The sequence below is a fragment of the Mustela erminea genome, chromosome 12 (genome assembly GCF_009829155.1).
Source record: "Mustela erminea isolate mMusErm1 chromosome 12, mMusErm1.Pri, whole genome shotgun sequence".
Lineage (NCBI taxonomy): Eukaryota > Metazoa > Chordata > Mammalia > Carnivora > Mustelidae > Mustela > Mustela erminea.
In genome coordinates this window covers 33,669,760-33,692,945 of record NC_045625.1, presented here as the reverse complement: position 1 = coordinate 33,692,945, position 23,186 = coordinate 33,669,760, and the positions used below count along the sequence as shown (strand labels likewise).

The 23,186-nt window shown below is 53.0% G+C and overlaps 1 protein-coding gene and 1 long non-coding RNA gene across 4 annotated transcripts in view; both read right to left on the bottom strand.

The window, feature by feature from the left end:
• The window catches only part of SHB (SH2 domain containing adaptor protein B), a 136,773-nt gene that overhangs the window by 863 nt on the left and 112,724 nt on the right, over positions 1-23,186 (bottom strand). Inside the window, exon 6 of one of the 3 annotated variants that reach the window (XM_032306805.1) lies at positions 7,840-7,849. The exons of 1 other annotated variant lie outside the window; for it this stretch is intronic. The gene's annotated coding sequence lies outside the window, so the exon portion shown is untranslated. Of the gene's footprint in view, positions 1-7,839; positions 7,850-21,108; positions 21,119-23,186 lie in introns of those variants that run through there. One more of the 3 variants, XM_032306806.1, reaches the window with a different exon arrangement.
• LOC116570142 lies at positions 6-22,598 on the bottom strand. Its single transcript, XR_004277295.1, has 3 exons — positions 22,588-22,598; positions 13,751-13,759; positions 6-840 (listed from the first exon to the last, which is right to left on the bottom strand). It is a non-coding gene; the product is annotated as an uncharacterized LOC116570142 (long non-coding RNA).

Here is a 23,186-nt window from a genome sequence, read left to right as displayed (position 1 = left end):
TGCGAACAAAACACGGAGGTTATTGGGATCTGCAGAGTGACCAAGGTCGAACAGCCATGCTACCCAGGGCCAAATGAAATGCAGCTGCCCCTCAGACTAGGAACCCCCCTGCCCAGCACAGACTAGGAACCAGCAACAGAAACTGCTGGAGAGTCTTCTGGGCCTCAAGAGCTTTGGAGGCTCCTTCCGGAATACAAATCCCTGGTCTTGGCTCCTCTTCCTGTTGCTGATGCAGTATTAAGCCTCGCATGGCAGGCACAGTGTATAAGTCTCCAGCTCCCTAACAAGTACGCGGGACAGGTCATTGCCAACCCCCCACCCTGTTTACAGATGAGGAAACAGCATGGCAGGAATGACAGGAGAGCTGTTGATGCTCCCCTTTCCATAGTACTCTACTGTCACTAGGAAGGGGTGGCCCAGCCAGGGACTACATTTCCCAGCCTCCCTTGCAGCCACTGCAAACATGTGACTAGATTTAGCCAATAGAATGTCATGAGAACACGCGTTCTCCCCCCCCCCACCCCAGCTCTGCCCCTATGCAGGCCCTCTCTTCTCTGGACTTCTTCCCTCTGTTGAATGAACTCTGCCTCTTCCTCCAAGGCCCAGCCCAAGTGTTTCCTCTGCCAGGAAGTCTTCCAGGCTCCTACAAGTAGAGCTCCTTTCTTCCTCTGACTGCATTGAGTATACTCATGCCTCCATCAGCACTTGCTTTGTTGAACTGCAATTACTTATCTTCTCAATTACGGAAAGTTCCACAGAGCAGGGCCCAGTCCGTACACACCAGGCATGGCTCCTGCTGAAAAGGGCAGTGTGTGGGTCCCTCAGAGATCAGAGCACAGCCTGCCAGCTACATCAACACGCTGTGGGGGGCATAGCTCTTGGATGGCAAGGGCCACACTGCTTCTACCTGGCCCTCACAGACCCCTCCCACCTCCCACCCGGGTCTCCGGCCACATTAGATCATGCACTCCTCGGTCAATCTGCCTTTGCCTGAGCCACCTTTTACCTGCCCACTCAGCTCCAGCCTGACCTTTTATGATGTTGCTGCCACACATGCAGATGCTTGGGTTTCCAAAGGACAGTCCAATTTACCTCATGTTTGTCACTTAGTGAGAGAGCTAGGACTTGGACCTCCTGCTGCCTTCTCTAGACCCTGTCCCTTGGCACTGAGAACTTGTGACCAGCCCTGGGGGCCAGGATTCCAGGACACCAAGGCCCAGCCGCCGGCGACACCGAGCTCCATGTGGACACAAGTCTGCAAGCTCCTCAGCTCCAGCCCTCTTGCTCCGGCAGCTCCCACAGGGGCAGTGGAGGGCTCACACGCATCGCTTCCAGTCCGGACTGGGCTCCCCGCACGCACCAGCGGCTGCTCTATTAACGTGTCAATTTGTACTCCAGGACCATTTTCAAATGGCAGAGCAAATGCTTAATGAAGGGCGGGCACTGAGCAATACATCTGCTCATAATAACGTATTTAGAAATGTCACCCTCAGCTTAAAGGAAATCGTTCGGAGAGCAATTATGTTTCAAGAGAGAATAATTCCTGTAAAGAACTAAAATTTAAATCAAGATTTTTTAAGGCTGACAATGTTCTAATTACAGAGCCTGTGGCAAGTTCTGCTCCTCAGTGAAGGGTCATTTCATTGGAGAATTGCTTCCGACGCCTCTGAGAAGCAGGAGGCGCGCTTGCTTCAGCTGCTGGGAAGGAAACGGTGTGCATTCCATGAAAAAAGTACAACCCCAGTTAAGTGGAGACTAGCCACCCACCACGCTGGAGAGATCACAGAGCAGGGTGGGCGTGGGGCCTGGGACCGTCATGCCTCTCTGTGCGAGTGGGTCGAGAGGGGCCATGTCTTGGGTGCCAGACTGCTGGGCGTCAACGACTGTCCCAGGTCTACAGCGGGGTGCAAAGTGCAGGCTGTGTAAGATGGGATCCCAGCAGCTCGCTGTGGGCCGCAGCAGGCGTATGGAGTTGCAGGCGGAGCGGATTTCATTTTTAAGGAGGTTAAGGGAAGTTACTCCTATGGTTTAATGGGACATTTTTACAGCGGTCGTTCTTAAAACAGGCAGCAAGGGAAGTGGGCGGGGAAGGTGAGAACAGCTGACAGAGCCAGAGGCAGAAGAACTGGAAGCTGCTCTGTTCCCAGACCATCAGCTCCGCCATTCAGGCGGAATGGCCACCAGGTGATTGAAAACCTCCCCGTCAACAGACATGGGCTGGGAAGGGCAGCTGTCAGCACTTCCCTCAAGTGCCTCCAGCACTCAGATTTCATTACACACAGATTTAGGATTCTGAACTAATAAAGTTCGGGGACCGAGGCAGAGGACTTGGGCCCTATGACCTCCCCACAGTCCCTGGCATGACCACTGCCTGGCACAGGGATAAGGGCCCATTAGCTGGCTCTCCCGTGAGGGGCCCCCTGGAGGAGCGGCCCTGCCCGCTGGGCTCAGGCACTGCACACCCCATGGTTCGCTGGACCCGAGGTGGTTCTTTGGGGGTGCTTGGCTCTGTCCCTGCGTCCACGGCCTCTGTGAGGCAGGGAGGCTAACTGGATGACCTCTGAGGCTGCTTCCAGGCCTAAGGTCCTGGATTCCACATGTATAAGCTTAAGCTGTTGCCCACTCTGTGACGGTGTCCTGTAGGAAGACGCCTGGGGGCAGCCACATGCCCCATTCCAGGGCTGCCCACTGCCCTGTAGTCTCATGGGGCACTGGCCTGAATGGTCATCACGGTCAATGTTTCCTGAGCATTTCCTGGGATCTAGGCTGTATGCTGAGCCCCGAGGCTCAGACAGAAGGTGGCGAACCCAGTGTCACCCAGCAGTCAGCAGCGGTGCTGCTCCCCTCCTTGCTGGGCCTTTCCCAGGGTCCATGCTCCTGACCTCAGTACCATCAGCTCTGAAAAGGAAGCGTACTTAGCCCTCAACACTCCATGTGAGGTCAGGCAGGGTGGTAGGAGAGACACCTTAGACCTTGCACAAGTAACTCCTCGACTCTGGCCTCAGTCCCCAGGTGCTTGCTCCACAGGGCTGATGGTGGGCCACAGACAGCACAGGGCTGGCCCGGAAAGGTCACCCCAAGCACTGGGAATGGCCCATCCTGACCGGTGAAGCTCCCAACTATGTAAACAGGGTGGTGACCCATCCCATGGCGTTGGCAGGCCCTGAGAGACGAGCAGGCTTGGTTTTTGAGACAATCTGTCAAACTCCGACTCACGAAAAGGTCAGGTAGAACCCTGTCAACACACACCCGAGAGATGGGCTGTGATGATACATCCTGATCGGACGGCCACAAGGTCCCCACGAGTGAGATGTTACCTAACAACCACTAAAGATTTAAAAACAGCTGTGAAGGGATGGCTTGAATGACTCCTGACTCAACACAGAAGATGTCTCACATGAGAAGAGAAAAAAAAAATCAAGAATTTTTAGGGAGGGCGCCTGGGTGGCTCAGTGGTTTAAGCCGCTGCCTTCAGCTTGGGTCATGATCCCGATCGGGGTCCTGGGATCGAGTCCCACATCGGGCTCTCTGCTCAGCAGGGAGCCTGCTTCCTCCTCTCTCTCTCTGCCTACTTGTGATCTCTCTCTCTGTCAAATAAATAAATAAATAAAATCTTAAAAAAAAAAAAAAAAGAATTTTTAGGGAGAACACAGTGTGCATCAGACGCCCAGTGTGCCCGGGGATACTGTGGCCACTCTGGACAGAGCTTCTGAAGCTCGAAGCCACCTGAGGACCCTCTCCTCTCACCCTCTTGGGGAACCTGGGAGGAAACTGAGGCTGGAGAGAGCAATGCTCGGGCCCAAGGCACACAGCAAGGTGGGCTGTAGCTGCAGCCAAAACCTAGAGCCCTTGCATCCAGGATCTCGAGGGGCAGGTCCTGGGCCAGGCTGCCTCCCCATCACCCCTTTTGGTGGGGGGCACTGGTCCCCAGGGAGTTCAGACAGGCTGCTGCCGCCTGCCAGACTCCTGTGTCCGTCCTGCCTCCTTTGATAGGACATCTTCTGAGAGCAAAGTCACAATTAGGGGTGTCTCCAGTGGCTGACCTGTCTAATGAGTCATGTACGGCTGGCGGAGGCTGGGGGTGCTGGGGCTGTCACTGCGTTTAGTTCGTTCATTAACATCACAAAAAGCACCTCCTCATCACCAGGATTATCAAACGTGCCTGGTGAGCCGGGCCTAATAACAGGCCCCACCTCGTCTCATAATCACGGGCTTTAATAAAACATCACTCAGCCCGCAGCTGCCGGCCCGAGCAGGGTACAAGGCCTCACCTCTCGCTTTTAGACCTAATTGCTTGATGCATATTTCATGAAGGATTCTGAGTAATCGTTATGTTAAATCACTTCTTTTCATGATGAAATGACTTAAAAATACTTGCATATAATATTTATGCAGGAAAAGGCAAGGAAATTGCCTTTTGGGACTAGTGTGTAGGACCTGTTACAGGAATCCACACCCAGAGAGGATCTTTGGTTCCCCTCTACTGAAGGGTGGGTGGGTAGGGAACTGCTCCCTTGACGGAGATGCCCCAGAATACTGTCCCTTGGCTCAGAGCTGACCATGGCAAAGGACACTGCACAAGGAACGCCACCCGTGCCTCTCACACGCCCGGTGTATGTCAGGCAAGGAGCTGAGCTGGTGCTACAGGTTAGTTCACGGAAGCCCACGGCAACACTGCTAAGTTGGTGTCACTACCACTGTTTACAGATAGGAAGACTGAAGCTGGGTGGGTCGGAGGGTCGTTGTGTGCCAAGTTCCACAGGACGGGGTGGGGCTGGGGTTTCCCTAGGGCTGTCCAACTCTAAAGTCTATGTTCTCTTCTTAGCCTGAGGTGAGTGTTCCGGGATCTGAAGCTACCACTGCTTCCCCTTCCCCTGCTCCGCCACCAAAGCAGATGGATCCAGGTGTCTAGGTGGGCCTTCGGTCTCCTTCTGCCTTGAGACATGGGCTCCCTGTGGCTCTGCGAGCTCCTGAGCTTAAGAATCTCATCTGCTCGTTGTGATATTTCTCAGTAGGTCAAGCCTTACTTCCCTCCCGGCCCTCAGTACCTGCCTGGCCCACAGCTGAGTACGTGGTCCATCTGTCCATTATCCATCCATCCATCCGCTATCTAGTGAGGGTCTGTCCTGAGCCAGCAACGAGGATCCACCTATCTTTCCCTGATGGCTGTTCCGCTCTGTCCCTCAGGGTGGCCCAGCTAGGGTGGAAGCCACCGCCCCCAAGGCCAGACACAGTAGCTGCTCTGTCTGGACAGCACTGGTCCTGGGACAGCCAGTGAGGACCAGCTGAGCGAGCTTACTAGGGGGCAGAGCCATACCTATGAGCAGTGTGTAGCCACTCCAAAGAGAACATGCTGTGAGAGCCCTGGGCCAGGGGTAGAGAAATACACAGAACTCAGGTGCCAAGGGCCCTCAGGGGACAGGAACCTGGCTGCCATCTCCTGAGGGGCCTACTATGTGCAGGCTGGCATCCACAGATACTGGGACCTTCCAGCAAAGGGCCAGGGACACAGAAATGTACGACAATGTTAGTGGTCACCCCGGTCCACAAATGGACCAACCTCTGGCTTCAGAAAGATGCTGCGAGGGCTGGCATTACCCACAAGACGCCCACGGCACAGATGAGAAGATGGCTGGAGGACAGTGAGAGGACATGAGCATGTATGTACCGAGCCAGAGGACAGGAGGCTCCCTCCAGGGGTCACCGTCTAGGAGTCAAGGGAGCTGGGGGCGGGGGCTTACAAGATCACCTGGCAAACACCTGCGTGCCGCCCACCGCCTTCCAAAGTAGCCTTCACTGCGATAAGCCTCAGACGCACGTGCCAAGTTATGGCAAACAAGCGTTTAAATGTAAACGCTGCTGAGCACAACGAGACTTGATTTACAACCAAATAATTAGACTTTCAATAAATGCATCAGCAGTGATTAGCCTTCCTGGGCCACCTGGGCATTTCTCAAGCACTAAGTAGGCGGCCCAGGGTGAGGGCCTCCAGTAAATCATGACAAACAGCCATCTCCAGGCAGAAGGAGAGGTGGCGGAGGCCTCTCCCGGCAAACATGGGGAGGCATTAAGGTTTGCCTTGTGCCACACAAAGCAGCAGGTAGGCCAAAATGAATGCATTTGGGGTGATTTTTTCAGGAGAAGACTAACAAAGTTTTAGGCAGGAGGACTTTAAGAATTAAGGATGACAAGAGAGTGAGCCTCCCGTTACTGGAGGTGTGAAAGCAGGAGGGTAATGATGCCTGGGCGTCAGGCCCGGGGACTTTTGCAGTTCCCTTGTCCGGTATTCCCAGCGGTTCTCAGGCTCCACCAAGCATACATGAAAACTTCAAGAAGGGCGGAGGCAGGGGTGGGAAGGGGCATGTCAGTCTAGCGTGTTTTGTTTGGTTTCCCCTTTTACTTCTAATTGAGGACTCTCCTAGGAATGTGAATACCTTTTTGTGTTTAGCACAGGTTCGGGTGGCGGTGGGGGCTGGACTGAATTCAAACTGATCCCACTGCTATCATTGGCTGAGCAAATCCCTTCTCCCTGAGTCTCAGTGTCCCCATTTGGGAAAGGTGGAAGAAGGCTCTCCAGCACTCAAGTCAGTGAAGGACACCCCCCAGGTGGGTGGGGACCACCCCAGCAGCAGCCAGGAGAACTAAGGCAAGGCAGGGTGGCTAGCCTCAATGCAGGAAGACAAACCAGCAGACCCCTGGGTATAGTGGATCCCCAGGCTTAGGGAAGACACCATGACGACAGGAGTCCCAACACCTGTGCCCACAGATGGAGAGAACGCATTTGTCCCCGAGTGGTCTCCATCTGCTGCAACAAGTCATTCCCAGACCACACTCTCCTTGGAGCAGTGCTTCTCCACTGAGGTGAGCTTATCCCTTCTGGCGGATAATTCGGCGATGCCTGGAAACTCAGGGGCTGCCGGCATCTTGGTGGAAACCCGGGGCGCTGCTCAAGAACCTAGGGCACACGGGATGGCCCCTACAACAAAGACTAATCCAGCCCCCAATTCCAGCAGCACGGAGGTTAAAGCTGACACGTACTACTGTCCAGTGCCTAAAAATCTGCACCTGTGAAATGGGAGTATGTAACGGTAGTTATGAGGGTAAGTGAGAATGTCCTTGGGAACGAAGTGTGAATGCTTGATAAAGCTTAGATCGTCTGGCTTCGTATCTGAGGGCTTGACACGCAACACAGAGCTGGCCAAACAGCTTGGCTACTAAGGGGTCCAGGCTCTTTCCAAGGCCCAACCTCTGCCCCCACCACCCCCACAGCCAGCAGGTCGGGGGGCTGTGCCAGCCTGAAGGAAGCTCCAGAACAGGGACCAGAACAGGGAGCTGTGGGGGTGAGCCCCAGTGGCTGCGGAGAGGACTCAGAGAGGCACAAGGGAAGCAGGACAGCTCCCAAAGGAACCACCGCCTATGGATTCAGGGTCCCCCAGAACTGGGTCTGAGTCCCTGTCCTGCCATGTTGAGCTGTGGCTCCCTTGGCCTCAGTTTTCCTCACCTGTAGAATGGAGCTCCCACCTCTCCCAGGACTGTCTGACATCTGAGGTAGGCAGTTCGTGAGCTAGTCTGGCAGGTGTTGAGGCTCGGGGTTCTGACACGGCTTTGTTTCCAACCGCTCTGCTGGAGTCTGCATACAAGTTACTGCCCATCTGGTTCATCTTGCTGGCTCCATGCGGTCTGGGCCGAGCAGTGAATGTGTCTTCCCGTCTGTCTGATCTATCATTCATAGCCGTGTTGGCAGCCCAGAAGCCATGGATGGCCAGGCAGAGTCCGGGCTGCTGGACCACCTCCTCCAACTGGGCAGCCCACCCAGCTAGGGTAGAAGGCCTAGGTTCCAGCCCTGGTTCTGTCCCTGGGTGACACTGGGGAGGGTGTGTACTTCCCTGACATCAGTTTCCCTGTGCGGCACCTGAGTGGCTCAGTTGGTTAAGCCACTGCCTTTGGCTCAGGTCATGATCCCAGAGTCCAGGGATCGAGTCCCACATCAGCTTCAAGCTCCATGGGGAATCTGCTTCTCCCTCTGACCTTCTCCCTCTCACGCTCTTTCTCTCTCTCAAATAAATACAATCTTTAAAAAAAAAAAAAAAAAAAAAATCAAGTGGCATTTCATGGCCCTCTCAAAAGCATGTTGTTACCACAGGGGTCCACATGAAAACAATAGGAAAGAAGAGGAAAGAAGTTTCTGTGCTTAAAAAGTACTGGTCAGGGGCACCTTTGGCTCAGGTCACGATTGGGGGTCCTAGGACTAAGTCTCACTTCTGGGCTGCCTGCTCAGCAGGGAGTCTGCTTTACCCTCCCTCTCTGCCCCTCCCCCCACTTGTGCTCTCTAGCTCTCTCAAATAAATAAAATCGTAAAAAAAAAAAATTGGTCATACATGATGTATGGTATTTATTAAGTACCTATGATGTGTACTTCTCTGCATTCACCATTTCTGAGCAGACCAGATATCCAGCACAGGCTTCTAAGACTATTGGTTCCCTGCCCTCAGTTCACAGATGACTTCGGAGGCCGAGAGAGGGGTGGAGGTTTGCTCTAAGTCCCCAGTGAATCAGGGGCTGGAATCCCCCGACACCCACCCCCATGTCATCAGGTATAGGGCTGCTTGGGCACCAGCTGTCAGCAGGGATGGGGGATGACAAAGTGGAGAGTGAGGATGGCGGAGGGGTGCAGAGCGGAGGGAAGCGGCAATCTTCCACACCCCGAATCTCATGCTTCTCCTCCAATCATGGGGCCAGCGCCTACTATCCTCCCAGCCCAACTCCTGTGCTGGTGGGGGCTTCCCTTGCTCACTGACAGAGGGCATCCATTAGCAGAGCAAGGAGGGGACTTCCCCACAGAGCACCTGATCCAACTTATAGTTTTGCTTCAAAAAAGGGGGAAAAAAAAAGGTAAAGAAAGAAAATCCAGAGGGGTCTTTAAAGACTACAAGTTAAAACAGATCCATTTGCCAGTGACCGTGCCCCTAACCTGAGGGTAGTTTTCTCCTCTCTGGAATTTCAAAGGCACACAGTTGCTGCAAGCCACCCAAACATCCTGGCCAAGGGCCTTTGCAAATCATATCAATGACAGTTCTTCTCCTGTGGAAAAACTCCCCAACAGTCCTGGGAATCTGGGCCTCAGTTTCTTTATCTGTGAAATGGGAGTAGTTTTCAATGTGCTCTGAAGACCATGGAAAGCAAGTGAAAAGAGCTCTGTACCAGACATTAGGAACCTGGTCCTAACTCCAGCTTCTGCCCTCTTGGGCCTCAGTTTCCCCATCTCTATAATGAAGGGACAGGACTGGAGGACCCCCAAGGTCCCGCAAACCAGTAAAGCTTTGAAGCCTGGCACACAGGAGATGTTCATACCACATGACGAAGAAGGAATGACTATGTGGATATTAAACAAAAGGACTCACCTACTTACAGAAGTGCCAGAGCGCCAGGGCTGGAAGAGGACCGCGTGTTTCTTTAAACATGCCTCAGAATGCCCACATCACAGTCCTCAAGACTTGTTAAACTTGAGGCTCCTTGGGTCTCTTTGGAACCAGATCTTTTATTTTTTTAAAGATTTATTTATTTATTTAGATGGGGGAGGGGCAGAAGGAGAGAATCTTTCAAGCGCACTTTCCACTGAGCATGGAGCCCAACAAGGGGCTCGATCCCACGAACAAGAGATCATGACTTGATCTCAAAGGTCAGACGCTTGACCGAATGAGACACCCAGGTGTCCCTAGAACGAAATCTGCTTTTAATTTGCTCTCTAAGAGATTCTGATGCACATTCAGGTTTCAGGACCCCCATTCTATTTCTATCCCGTGATGGAAATACCTTTGTAATACTCACATTTAGTGTCCAGCTTGTATCTCTTACCCTCAGCCCTGGGGAGATTACTTCCTACTGAGACAATCCCTTCCACATTTTGATGGCTCTGACCATGGGAAATTCTTTCTTGGACTTAGAGCAGCTCAGTGACCATAGCCTTAGCTCCGAGCTCTGTGTGACCACAGTCATGCCTTCCATCCCAGAAAATCTCCTCGGAGACCAGAAGATCGAAGAAGCAGAAGCAGACCCGGGGCTCCAGTTGTCCTCACAGGGCAGCATCTCCTGTCCTTTCCCATCCTGGTCTCACCTGCTGTTCAAAATCTCTCATGCACTAGTGTCCTGCAACTGGGCATTGTCCCTTGTGGGTCTGTCCAGCTTCGCCCTCAGCCCTGTTGTCTGCATATGACCCCATCATCAATGTGGACACACCAGGTCGTTGCTAAACCCCTTTCCGGTGTCTGTTGACCTCCTAAGGCCACCTCCTCCCAAGGTCCAAAGGACAGGATCTGACCAACGTGCAAGTGTTATTAGGTGAAGATAACATTCACTTCCTGACCAAACCAAAAGGAACACGAGGTCCAAGAACATTAAAAAGCAAAAGATCACTGGCTTTGGCTACATTCAGAAGGTTTGCAAATGCAATTTTGAAAGGTCAGTCAGCCCTCAGTAATCTGGGCTCTGGAGGGCAAGTCCTCTTGTGCTGGGCATTCATTCTGGCAGCTTCTTGACAACCTCTGTCCACAGGGTGGAGAATTTTCTCAAAATTAAATCTCCGGCTCTTTGCTCCCTAATGAAATTGATTTCTGCCTTGATACACAACAAAGCTTTCATTTTATTATTTGGCTAGGATTTGACCACATTAATTACAGTTTTTTTCAGCATGGCTGCAAGTAATTGGGTTTCAAAAAGTTACTTACTATATGGAACTGATTGGTTTTTAAAAAACACAACTCCTACAAGAGTAAAATAGTCAACCCTAGTTTCTTCATAGAATACTTTTTTGGTTAAGATTGGAACCATTAAAGACAGAAAAGGTATTTTTCTGGCCCGAAAATATGAAGTCCAAGTGGGATTATGCTAACATTAGAAGACTGTGGGTCTGAAATCTGGGTGTGCTCAGATCACCGGATCTCATTCATCTGCTGCCTCACTGGTCTTATCTTCACTGTGTCAGAACTCACCCCACCCCCGCATTTTTAATCAGTGTTACTGGTATAATTCTGCCTGCCTCAGAGGACACTCGGCAAGGGCCTGTTCTAATCAATTTCTCCTACGTACCTGGGCCTGCAAAGAGCCTGCTGGGCGCTGTGTAAATGCACGGCTCTCTTGGATGCTATGTCCAGCTTGGGTGGGGTAGACACTTTCAGGGTCAATTGGACATGATGGCACATGGCCTGCCCTTGGGAAAGTGGGAGATCAAAAAAATGAAAAACCAGGTATGTAGGGTACTGTCATAGTCACAGGTAAGCCCCAGGTCTTACTGAGCCCTTTTCCTTGATGGCGAAGTGGGGATGCTGGGACAAGCCAGAGAGAGCTGACGGACTTCTGAGTTTATAAGACATGTCTCTGTCACCTGGGCTGGGGTTGGAGGGCCCAGGGGCTCCTATGGTAGAGACAACTGAAAACGCGAGTTGGGACCAGAGGAAGAAAGGATAGTGCAGAGACCTCTCCTCCAATCCCAAACCCAGTTAACCATCCTTCTACCTTGCTGTTACTTCTCTCTCTCTCTCTTTCTCTTTTTTTTTCAGGTTTTTTTTTTTTTTTTTGAGAGATATAGAGGAACACAAGCAGGGGGAGTGGGAGATGGAGAAGCAGGCTCTCTGCTGAGCAGGGAGTCCGATTTGGGGCTTGATCCCAGGACTCTGGGATCATGACCTGAGCCAAAGGCAAACCCACCCAGGTGCCCCTTGCTGTTACTTCTCAATAAATTATCATCTTCCACAGCTCTGATCCAATGCCAGCTTCTCTAGGAAGGCTTCCCAGATGCCGCTGGTCAAACTTAACTTTCTTCCTCCTTCACCTATTCTCTGCCACATCTCCTTATATCACACCTACCTGTTTGTTCCCTTGTCCAGACTACCAGCTGAGAGACTCATGTGCCTCCGTCACCCTGCCCAGTTAAAGGCCTGGCACACAGTGTGATCATAGCCGTGACAGCCACACTGCTGATCTGTTTGTTGGCCCTGCCCTCAAAGTCCGATGAGAAGGTGGCAGGCTGGTTCCCATGCTGCCTGGAACCATGAGCAGTGTGTGGATATTCAAAAAGAAAATAGGGAGGGAAAAAAAAAGTTCTAATTAAAGCATTTCTAATAAGCTGGCTTTGCCAAACCAATTGTTTCTGATATTTCTCCTGGGTGAAGTAATCTTATAAAAAAAAAAAAAAAAAAAAAGAACAAGACACTAAAAGTGGCAGAAATCAGCCCTGGCTGGAAACGAGAAGGCGGCTGCTCACTAGGGAAGCCGTCTAGGAAAAGGTCTGAGGCACCAAGAACAGGAGTGGGGAGGCATCCTCCTCAGCAAAGTGGAAGTACGTGTGTGCATGTGACACTAGGCGCACACACACTTACACACAGCAATCATCATTTTTACAGTTTTAGCATTTGAACCGTGGGAGCAAAGACAAGAGCTATAAAATCTGACACCTGATTTTATAAATCTGCCTCAAATACCAAGAACGCTGATGCAGAAAATGGGAGAAGAAACTACAGTGGCGCCATGGGGCTCAGACGTGACAGTGCCTGGGCTCTGCCAGCGACCTGTCACGGGATACCGGGGGTGTCTTTTTCCCTTCCTGGGTCTGGTTCTCCCATCCCCAAGCCAGGGTCTTGACCCAGATGACTCAAGACCCTTCTGATTTTAAGGGTCTGAAGGTCTAGGGAATAGCCAGCCACACTGCCTCTTGGAATTTTATGGTACAAAGCTATCTGTTTTAAGCCAGGCCAAATGCCTCTAGGTGGGGGCTGATCGTATTTCCTCCAGCGGCCCTGACCTAGCTAGAAGCAAATTAAGACCACAGCCCTGTCCTGGGGCAAGCCCAGAAGCTCCACAAACAAACCCACCCGCAGCAGCACAGCCTTCCTTCCTCCTACTGTGTTCCTCCTCAGCCTCCAGGCTCTGGAGGCTGGGAGCCGTGAAGCCACCTGCTGGGTGACCCTCATACAGGGGGAAGTGGTGGGATTCAGGCCCCGTCCTCTGCCTGCCCCTCTCTGCCCCCACTGCATCCTTCTCTGTGCTGCTGCCTCTCGCTGATGGCAGAGCCGAGATCTGTGTCTGTCACCATGGCCGGTCCCTAAAGCACCCATATGCCCTCCCCAAGTCCCCAACCAAGCCTTTCCCAGATGGCTTTTGCAAAAATATTATTAAACAAGTCATATTAACAAGATGTTAGAAATGTGATTAGAAAGAAATGTTTTTCTCATTTGGAGAGACCACCCAGTGCCTCAGAGGAGAAGCTGTCCTGGGGCATGAGAGGTTTCCTGGCGACGGACGGGCAGTTGGAATGCCTCCCCTGGCGGGCGAGCCACACAGGCGGATTTATGCGGGCTGATAGGAGATAATTAAAAACCAGCTGGAAATGTAATCAGGGTGGCTCAGAGGCTCAAGGGACCATGGAGCTCTCAGGGGAGCAAAAAATGCATGCGTGGCTAGGTGGGGACACCCAGTCTGTCAGCGGGCTTCCTTGGCACCAGCAGGCCAGGGGGTGTGCTGGAGAATGGGTTGGCTTTGTGATGTAGATGCCTGTCATCTCTGATCTCTCAGCAGCAGTGGAAAAAGGTCAGCTGACTTAGGGAAAGCGTGTTTTCCCCAGTCTTTCTGAAACTGACCATTCCAAGTCCATGCTGCAGCTGGCGATACCACTGCTCAGAAATCCAGATGGGGTTCTGACTCCTCCCTCTTTCTCACCCTCATCAGTTCCACCACAACATGTGCTCCCCGCCCCCACCCCACTGCCCTAGTCCTTTACTGCAGCACTCCCAGCAGCCAGCCTGCACCCCTGATCCCTTCCAGACACACCCATGGTCGGACAGGGCTTCTGAAAACCTCTCTTGCCAGCTACAGACGCCACTGCTGTCCCTTGTGAGCTGCCCTCAACTTCCCTCTCTGCCAGCAGATCCCCCAGATGCTCCCAGCTTCTCTGCTGCTTGAGCGGACTCAGAGAAGAAAGTGGATTCTGCCATTGGGTCATGTATCTTGACATTGTCACTTCAGAGCCAGAAAACTACCCTCCAGTATTTTTAGATTCCCACAGCTGAGGGAAGGAGCCTCTGGCCAGTCTACACATCGCCCTGGGGAAGATACCAGGCAGTGCCTGGCAATGGGTTTGTGGCCCAGGTCCTGCTCAGAAACTTTGGTGATGGTCCTGGGGCCCAGCTGGAGTGGAAGGGTTGGGGGCGTTTCTGCTCAGAGAAACAAAGGCATTCCCCAAAGGGCAGAAAGAGGGCACTGGAATGCATGAAAGCCTAGCTCTTCCTTCACTCACTCAGCACTCTGAGGCTCACTGTTGTCGGTTCATCCCCTGCAAGAAACGTTTGAGGAGTCTCTGTTAGGAGCAAGAGCCTCCAACTGTGGCATGTCCTTTAAATCTTCTAGAAGGAGAAACCACACTGCACGCTAATTGAGCAGAAAGTTCATTTTCCCTCCATCAGCCCGGAAAAGAAGTGGAATCCTCCACGTAGTGAAAGCAAACACACAGACCTCCTCCAACTCCAGCCCTGTCCCTGCTGCCCCTGCCTCAGCCTGACTCAGATGCTGCCAGAAAATAGGGCCTGGCTGGGAAGCCAGGAGGTGGGCAACTCCTTCCCCTCTCTGGGCTCCAGCTGCTCCACCCGTACAGGGCATCAGGCCTAGTGATTTAAAAGATCTTCTTGGGGCACCTGGGTGGTTCAGTCAGTTGAGTATCCGACTCTTGATTTTGGCTCGTGGCCTTGGGGTCAAGAGATTGTGAGATCAGCCCTCGTGGGCCTGCAAGCTCAGCTCGGGGGGTGGGGGGTGGGGGGGTGAGTCTGCTTGGGATTTGGCCCTGCCGCCCCACAGTCAAAAATAAATAAATAAATCTAAGTTAAAAAGAAAATCTCTGTTCCCTAAATCCCAGGGTTTCTGCTTGGTGTACTCAGTGTATCAGAGCTGCTGTCCTGGCTTGCCACAAAAATGCCTCCCCATGAGAAAATGAGGAAATGCTCATTGAGATGCTCATCCTCTTCAGCTAGGAGAGCAGAGAGGTTAAATGACTTACCCAAGGTCACATAGCCAGGCTTTGACTCTAGCTCTGCGTGATTTGAAGTCTCAGTCACAGCAATGCAGGGTTTTGAGTTGCTGCCTGCATAAAGTCCCACCTTAATAAAGGGGAATGGATATGGGTGTAGACAGAGACTTCTAGGCCAGACCCAGATAACCCACAAGCTTTGAACCACACTGAGCTCTTTCCTCAACAACCTATAGCTCTCCAAAGTCTATAACAGAGACTGTGAGTTACCACTCACTCACTCACTGAGCACTTACTACATGCTAGGCACATGCTAATAAGCATCTCACACATACTGTCTTTTCATTACTGTAACTGTAAAACCCATTTTACAGATGAGGAAACTGAGGCTCAGATATGTTAAGCCCCTTATGCCCAAGACCACCTTGCTATTAAGAGGCAGAGCTGGTGGGGTACCTGGGTGCCTCAGTCGGTTAAGCGTCTGACCCCTGATCTCAGCTCATGTCTTGATCTCAGGGTCATGAGTTCAAGCCCCCCGCTGGGTTCTGCACTGGGTATGGAGCTTGCTGAAAAAAAGAAAGAAAAGAAAAGAAAAAAGAAAAGGAAAGAAAGAAGAAGAGGAGGCAGAGCTGGTGTTTAAGAGCCTGTGTCTTCTGCTGCACAAAGCTGCCTCTCGTGGGGGCAGGAGAGGATGCTGGTGATAGGATGTATTACTAACTGTGGACTGAAAAGTGGGAAGCTTTTTCTCCTGGGCTGCTGTTTTCCCAGCATGGGTAGGGCCTTACTCTGCTTACCTACCCGCAGGGCTGAATCTTCCTTGGACCATGTCAAAGACCCCCTCCCCACCCCCAACCCACTCAGCACCTCCTGGGGTCCCTGTCTGCCTGACCACCTCTTTCTTCTGTAGGCCCCTCCTCCTCCAGCCCTCACACCCACCTGGCAGTTCGGAGAGTACGGAGTCAGAGGGACCCTCTCATTACAGCTAGGCAGTCCTCTGGGTGCACAACCCTGCTTTCCTTTAGGCCTTGCCCTCAGGGGCATGGCTGGGAAAAGGGCCACTGCCGGAGGGACTGTTCTGGGGCCCGCCCTTGGGAGCAGGCAGTTACCCTGCAGTATTTGGAGCCTCAGTGTTGATCCAACAAGGGGGTGCGTCCATGGTAGAGGGAAGCGAAGTCCAAGGAGCGAGCAGCCTTTCCTCACCCCCCACCCCCTCCTCACCCTGCAAACCTTTATTATTTCTTGCTCCTGGCTGTCAGCAGCAGCAAACTAAGATTAATCACTTGCCTGCCTGCCCAGACCCAGACATGCCTACTGTTTGAAAACTCTCTCCTTTACTGTATAAATCAATGAAGGGAAAGGAGGAAGTAAAACAACTCTACCAGTAACGTGCCCCCAGCACCCCTGGAATGCAACCCATCTGCTCCTCCGGGCCGGGCTACACCCACCACCCACCGCTGGAGCCCCAGGAAGCGTTTGTCGGCAGAGACTGGCTGTCCTGGCAGGCAGCGCAGACCTGCAGCTTCGAGCAGAAACCAGATGGGTGTCCCTAAGCAATCAGAGCAGGAGGCATTTTCTTGATAAATGGTCCTGCTGCTGCCTCCTCCCCTGCTTGGAGGAGGAGATGGGGCCCTGGTCTTCCCACCATCCTTGGAACGTAGGGGAAAGGCACCTCACCCTAACTGTGTGAAGCCCGTAACCTGGGAGCAAATGGACTACTCGAACCACAGACCTTCACTCTGTGGATGCGGGAGGCAGACAACTGCCCAAGAACCCAGGAGCAGATATAGCCAGGTCTCGCCCCCAGGGCTTCTGACCTGGCAGTCCAGCGCTCTGTCCAGTCTGCTGTCTCCAGTGTCTAAAAGTTCTGGGAAACCTGCATTACACTCAGCACCTATCTGCTGGGGGCCATGCGTCCGGCCAACCTGCGGAGCCACATTACTTCTTACAATGGCTTTATGAGAGTGGCCTACACAGTTTTCCAGGCAGTGATCAGGAAAGTAAAGTCACTGTGCCTAGCAAGGTAAAAGATGGAGCCAGGATTCAAACTCAGGTCATCTCTGACTGCAGAGCCCATGTTCTTCCCTTCGCAGCTTAAACGGGGCTGCCCTGCATCCCCCCCTGATGCCTGCCCACAGACTGCCTGACTCCTAGGCTCTTGGACTGTGCTGGCTTGAGTGGCATGTTTGTGGGCATGTGGAAGGAAAGGGGGGCTTGGGAGGGCCGAGGGAGGCAGAAGCGGTGGTTTTCCCTTGATAATACTCATGGTGCACCCTGGTTCACTAAAGGTTCTAGAATATACCTCTGAGGACATGACTGCACCTTGCTTAAAACCTTCAGGGAGACCTGCGACCTCAGAGGAGAGGGCCTCCATTCCTCAGCCTGGAGACTAGGGCCATGTCTTTCTTCAGCTCCTGCGGAAGTGTTATTTGTTGTTCTTGCACAAGTCTGCCCTGTCTATAAGTTGACCTGCTCACCCTCCAAACACCCCGTCTTCGGGTGCTTTGCCTCTTTCACAACCCCAAGACCTTTCTGTCTTGGGTAACCCTTCAGCAGTTCCACAAATGTAGGAGTATATGGGTTCCGGTGTACATATCCTCTTCCCTCGGACTGTGAACTCCTGGAGGGCTGGAATCCAGGACAGAAAGGGTACTGAATGGGGCAGAACTTGTTGGGTGAAGGCAGGGGAGGTGGGGAAGGCTCCTGAATGATCAAGACTGAGCTGCAACCTGAGGGAAATAGGCCAGACCCTAGAAGCATCTCCTGAGGTCAGAATCTGGGCCACATCTGCAAAGGTGCTGTGCAGTTTGCCTTTGGGGATTTGAAAGCTGAAGGACCCTTTGTGGGGGTTTCTTGGGGCCATGTCTCCCACAGGGGTTGGGGTTCTCACTGCCTAAAGAAAGCCAGGCCTGGGTTCTTGTCAAAGGAGTACGGGCATCCCTGCAAGAACTTCCCCCAACCCTTGTGGGGGTGGTGAGAGAATGGGGGACAGGGACCCAGTGGGAGAGGGAGAGAGAGAATCTTAAGCAGGCTCCATGCCGAGCATGGAGTCTGATGCGGGGCTTGATCTCCTGGTCCTGAGATCATGACCTGAGCTAAAATTAGGAATTGGACACTTAGGGGCGCCTGGGAGGCTCAGTGGGTTAAGCCTCTGTCTTCAGCTCAGGTCATGATCCCAGGATCCTGGGATCGAGTCCCGCATCGGGCTCTCTTCTCGGCAGGGAGCCTGCTTCCCCCCTTCTCTCTCTGCCTGCCTCTCTGCCTACTTGTGATCTCTGTCTGTCAAATAAATAAATAAATCTTAAAAAAAAAAAAAAAAGAATTAGACACTTAACCGACTGAGCCACCTGGGCGTGGCCCGTCCCCCTGCCCCGCTTGAGGCCTTTAATTACCACTCTGTCTGCCCGCTCCCAGGGATGGGCCCAAAGCAGGCTCAGCCTGCCCTGCATCTGGGGAGGGGAGCCCTGGCACTCACCCTGCCTCCCTGCCCCCACCAGCTGCAAACCCTTGTCTTTGAAGTCCTATTTTCCTCATCTTGTCCAGATTCCTTTGCAAAAACTCATCAAACTGGAACTTGCAAAAAGTCATTCGTCGTCCAAAGTGCCTGAAGAACCCTTTTAATGAGATTTTTCAAGACTTTTCCTCCCTTTCCCCACTGCCTGCCTTTCCAGACAGGAAGCTGTTAGAGGGTGGTCTTTTCGTGCCAATATCTAAAGGCTCAACCCCTTGCTTCCCTGAGGCTGGAGTGAGTGTTCTGAAAGCCAACATGTCTGTCAGCAGCTGGAGAGGGAGCCCAGTCAGGCTGGAGAAGGGGGAAGTGGGAGAGCTCTGTAGGGAGAAGGGGATAAGGGCAGTGCTCCAAAGCAGCTAGGAAGGGTCTCTGTAAGACCCCTCTGTAGGTGGAGGTGTCCACCAGGGAGGGGATCTAGAGGCAGGGGCTGGGGAGTGCAGGCACTATCTTGGATTGCCATGAGGGTAAAGAGCTTTTGGTGGCAGATGGCTAGCGGTTTAGGCCTGTCCCCCCCACAGTGGGAAGCAGTCACCATCTCCTGTCAGTGTGGTCAACTGCCGGCTGGATAGCCCAAGGCCAATCACCAATCCCCTCCGGGCCTTTAGTCTCCCCATCCGTGAGGCAAAGGCTGGATTAGATGGGTCTCTAAGGTCACTTCCAGATGACCTATGACCCGGTGTAATAAGGAGTATTTGGGAGGGGTGGGAAGAGACCAGGCTGGGAGTCCATGACCTCCACTCGTCTTGGAAGTTCATTCAGCTGCCTTCACCCTACAATGAAAAGGAGGACTATGCTTTCTGTCCTAGCCAGCTGGCAGGGCTGTCCTGGGCCAGACACATTGGCCTTCTCAAGTGTAAGGTGCTTCAGCTATGCAGGGAGACAGGGTCAGGAAGTGGGGCTTAAGCACAAAGGCAGGTCCCTCAGAGTGGATGCTGCACTTTCGTGGCTCCAGCATCAAAAACTGAGCCTCAACTCCTTTGTGAGGCACAAGACCCGCCAATGGCTCTTCTGTATTCCAAGGGCTTTGCCTGGGCTGTTCCGTCCAGCTGAGATCCCCCCAGCCATCCCTGCCTGAGACCAGTTACCCTCTCTTTAAGGCTCAAATGCACCAGCAGCTTCACCTAACCCTCCGTGTTGGGGACTGCCCACCCCTGAGCCAGCTCTGAGTCCCCCAGGCCCTCCCTGCAGACCTGTGTGTAACGAGATCAGGCCGAACACGCCAGGCTGTGAGCGCCTGTGGTCTGAGCTGAGTGGTTCTCGTGTCAGCTGCAGATGCTGCCCTGCCCAGCGCCTGGAACGGCAGGCTCTGAGAACTATCTGCTGTGAGGACAGAAGAGGTGGAGGGCCGTGCTCTGAGGCCAGGTTCCCCCAGATCCTCTCTCCACCCTGGAACATGCTCACAGCAAGACCCAAGTGTCACATGAAAACATAGCTGGAATTCCGGCGTCAATCTGTACTATGCTTGCGACAGCTCCGTGTACAGACATTGCCAGTCCTACTCTGCCCCCAGCACACAGGCCTTGGGGATCTGAGAGATGTCACACCTTCCCCTGGTGGCTGGCAAAGCTGGCACTTGATCCAAGCAGCTGCGATGTTCAGTACTGGGGCCATTCCCTTTGTGGTCGAGGTGACTAATGCCAGGTTATCACCCCCTGGCTGCCACCTGGACTGCTCATTGTGAACTGGGGACACTCTGGGAAGCCAGCTCACCTCCCTCTAACAGGCCGCCCTGCCCAGCCACAGGATGGCCTAGCCCACTTCCTCAATTCCAGGCTTCTTCAAGGGACATCTGACCACATGAGACGACTCATCTGGCCTTTGGGATCTCAAAGCTCTAGACAAAACATGCAAAACTAAACCTCCAACACCCAAGGGCGCAGAGCAGTCATCCCAATGCAGGCCTGGTGGCAGATGTTCTTATCCACGGTTCTGGCCCAGGCTGCTGGCCCTGCCCTCAGTCTCTTCCACCTCCTCTCCGGCTTGGGAGGTGCAGGAGATCTGGCAAGAGTGTTCCACAGACAGAGGAAGGCTGAGTCCAAGGACAGGGGAAATCCAGGGAGGCAGAGACACCCTGCTGTCAGAGGCGGAGGCAGCCTTAGCAGCCACCAAATTCCCAAGGAAATGGCCTTTAACGAAACCAGGGCGGCAACCTGGGAAATGGGACTAATATTAAGACGACGTCTACACTGCACTGGTCAGGCTAGAGGTGCTTCTCCTCTGGAAGAGGTGCACCGTCCCCCTCAGTGTGCAGAAAAGGCTTCGAGAAGTGCCATGACTGCCAAGACCATAAGGTCATGGAATGGGGACATATACTTAGTGACAAAGGCTGAATCAGAGGCCCTGCCAATACCCTATTTTTTTTTTTTTTTAAGATTTTATTTATTTATTTGACAGAGAGAGATCACAAGTAGGCAGAGAGGCAGGCAGAGAGAGAGAGGTTCAGGAAGCAGACTCCCTGCCAAGCAGAGAGCCTGATGTGGGACTCGATCCTAGGACCCTGAGATCACGACCTGAGCCGAAGGCAGAGGCTCAACCCACTGAGCCACCCAGGCGCCCACCCCATCATTTTAAAATTAAAATGTGCCAGGGCTCCTGGGTGCCTCAGTCAGCTGAGCAGCTGACTTTTGATTTCAGCTCAGGATCATGGAACTGAGCCCCACATCAGGCTCCATGCTCAGTTAGGGGGTGGGGATCTGCTTGAGATTCTCTCTCTGCCTCTTCCTCTGCCCCTCGCCCTGCTCATGGAGTCTCTCACTCTCTCGCTCTTTCACTAAATAAATAAATCCCTAACCCATTCACAGAGTTAACTGCTAGTCACAACTTGATGTAGTCTTCAAAAATCCTTTTCTGCGTCTGTACATGGAAATGCTTGAGTATAAAACAACACTCATACACCTGTTTTTATTTCATAAGTATCTGTTCTCATTTACGTTGGCTACACTTTCATTTATTTCTCTGAAGTTTTATATATATTTTTATTTAAAATCTCTTCAAAATTGCCTATTATTTCTAGTTCCTTTGTCTCCAGAAAGGAGGAACTAATTCTCCCATGGGAAAGGTACTCTCTCTGAACCAGGAGATAAAAGGGCATTCTATCACAGGGCCCCCAAACAGGCCCAGGGACTCCCTTCTCTTCAGGATTTCTCTAGGATTCTTCCCAAATGGCCTGCTGGCCCCTTACTTTGCACACATCCCTGATCCCCGGACTCCAAGCCCGTTCCTGTGGAAACAGACTCAAACTGCCATCTGTCCCTGAAGAGTAGTCCCACTACCCCTACTGCCCAGGGAATGGTGCGCACCCGGGATGAAAAGGAATCGTACTCTCAGAGCTGTGCCGGAAATCCTCTCCTACAGACCCATCTCAGAGATGGATTTTCGGCCTGTTTGCATCAGAGGGCACGCTTCACAGAAACTCGGGCATGGATCCCACAGGTATTGTGGTATGGCTGCTTCTGCAACTGCCTTGAGAGTTCCTTCTATGGTCCCATGCTGCTGCCTCAACAGTGACACATCCTGAGTACTCAGAAGGCCACTGTTCCCTTGCAGACAGAGCTGTGTCGGGGTAACCACGGAGCCCCAGTGTCCAGCCGGGCCTGCCCTGATGGGACCTGGGCCCTCATGGAGGATCGCCGGGCTGGGTATGGGGTGCTCCATCCCTCCTTCCTTGGTGCACCCTTCCTTGGTGGTCATTTTGGGCACATTCCTCTGAGCAGACCCTAGACAACGGGATTCTAGGAGGAAAGAGAGTCATGGAGGAACTCCTAGAATGCCAGCACGAGAGGGCCCCACTGAGGAAGCCCAGGGGGTGGGCAGGCTGCCTTGGTCAGCATGGAAGGGCAGTGACGTGGGAATCCTGTCTCTGATGTCATCTGCTTCCTCTACCCCTCCCAGCCCCGGACAGCACACCGCACCTTGAGGTGGGAAGTCAAAGCTCTGGAGAACCGCTCCAGAGCACCTGGGTTGCTAGGTTACTGTGCACAGGGAGGGAGGAGGCGGGGCTGCCCGGAACAGTGAGCTTTGAGCCCCTGAGAACCCGCTGGTCTCTGGCAGCATGGCCCCAGGTGTGCACCTGTCCCCCACTGCCCCTCTCACCCCCATCCATGACTGGCCTCTAACTTTGCTCTCTTCCAGCCCAGCCTCCCAGCCCAGCTGTAGTTCAGTACTGAATTCTTCCCGGCTGAGATAAACAAACTGACTCTTCAAGCCAATGGGTCTGACTGTGAACATCCAAGTACAGGTGCTGCTTGTCCTGAGTGCCCCCGCCCCCCCAGCTGGTTAGAAGTCCCCTCCGTGTTCTCCCTTTCAAGGGCCATCCAGCCCCTGTTGTACATCCCCAGCAATGAGACACTCACTACCTCTGAGGCAGCTTCAGACGGATCTAATTCTTCATCAGTTCTGACTGTTAGAAACCTTTTGTTCTCACTGAGCTGGAATCTGCATACCTGTAACTCCCATCTGGGGACCCCCAAGCACATCTGCTCCTTCTGCCCTGATCATCCTGGAGCGATCTGTGGTTCCCACCTCGTCTCCACACGTCCTCTGCTCTCCCGGCAGACGTCTGGTGCCTGTTTGCTGCCCATGCACTGCGGCTGCCATGGTCCCTCTCGGGGCCAAGCCCAGTGGACACGGTGGGTCCAGTCCTGAGCGGAGAGTGCAGGCCAATCTATC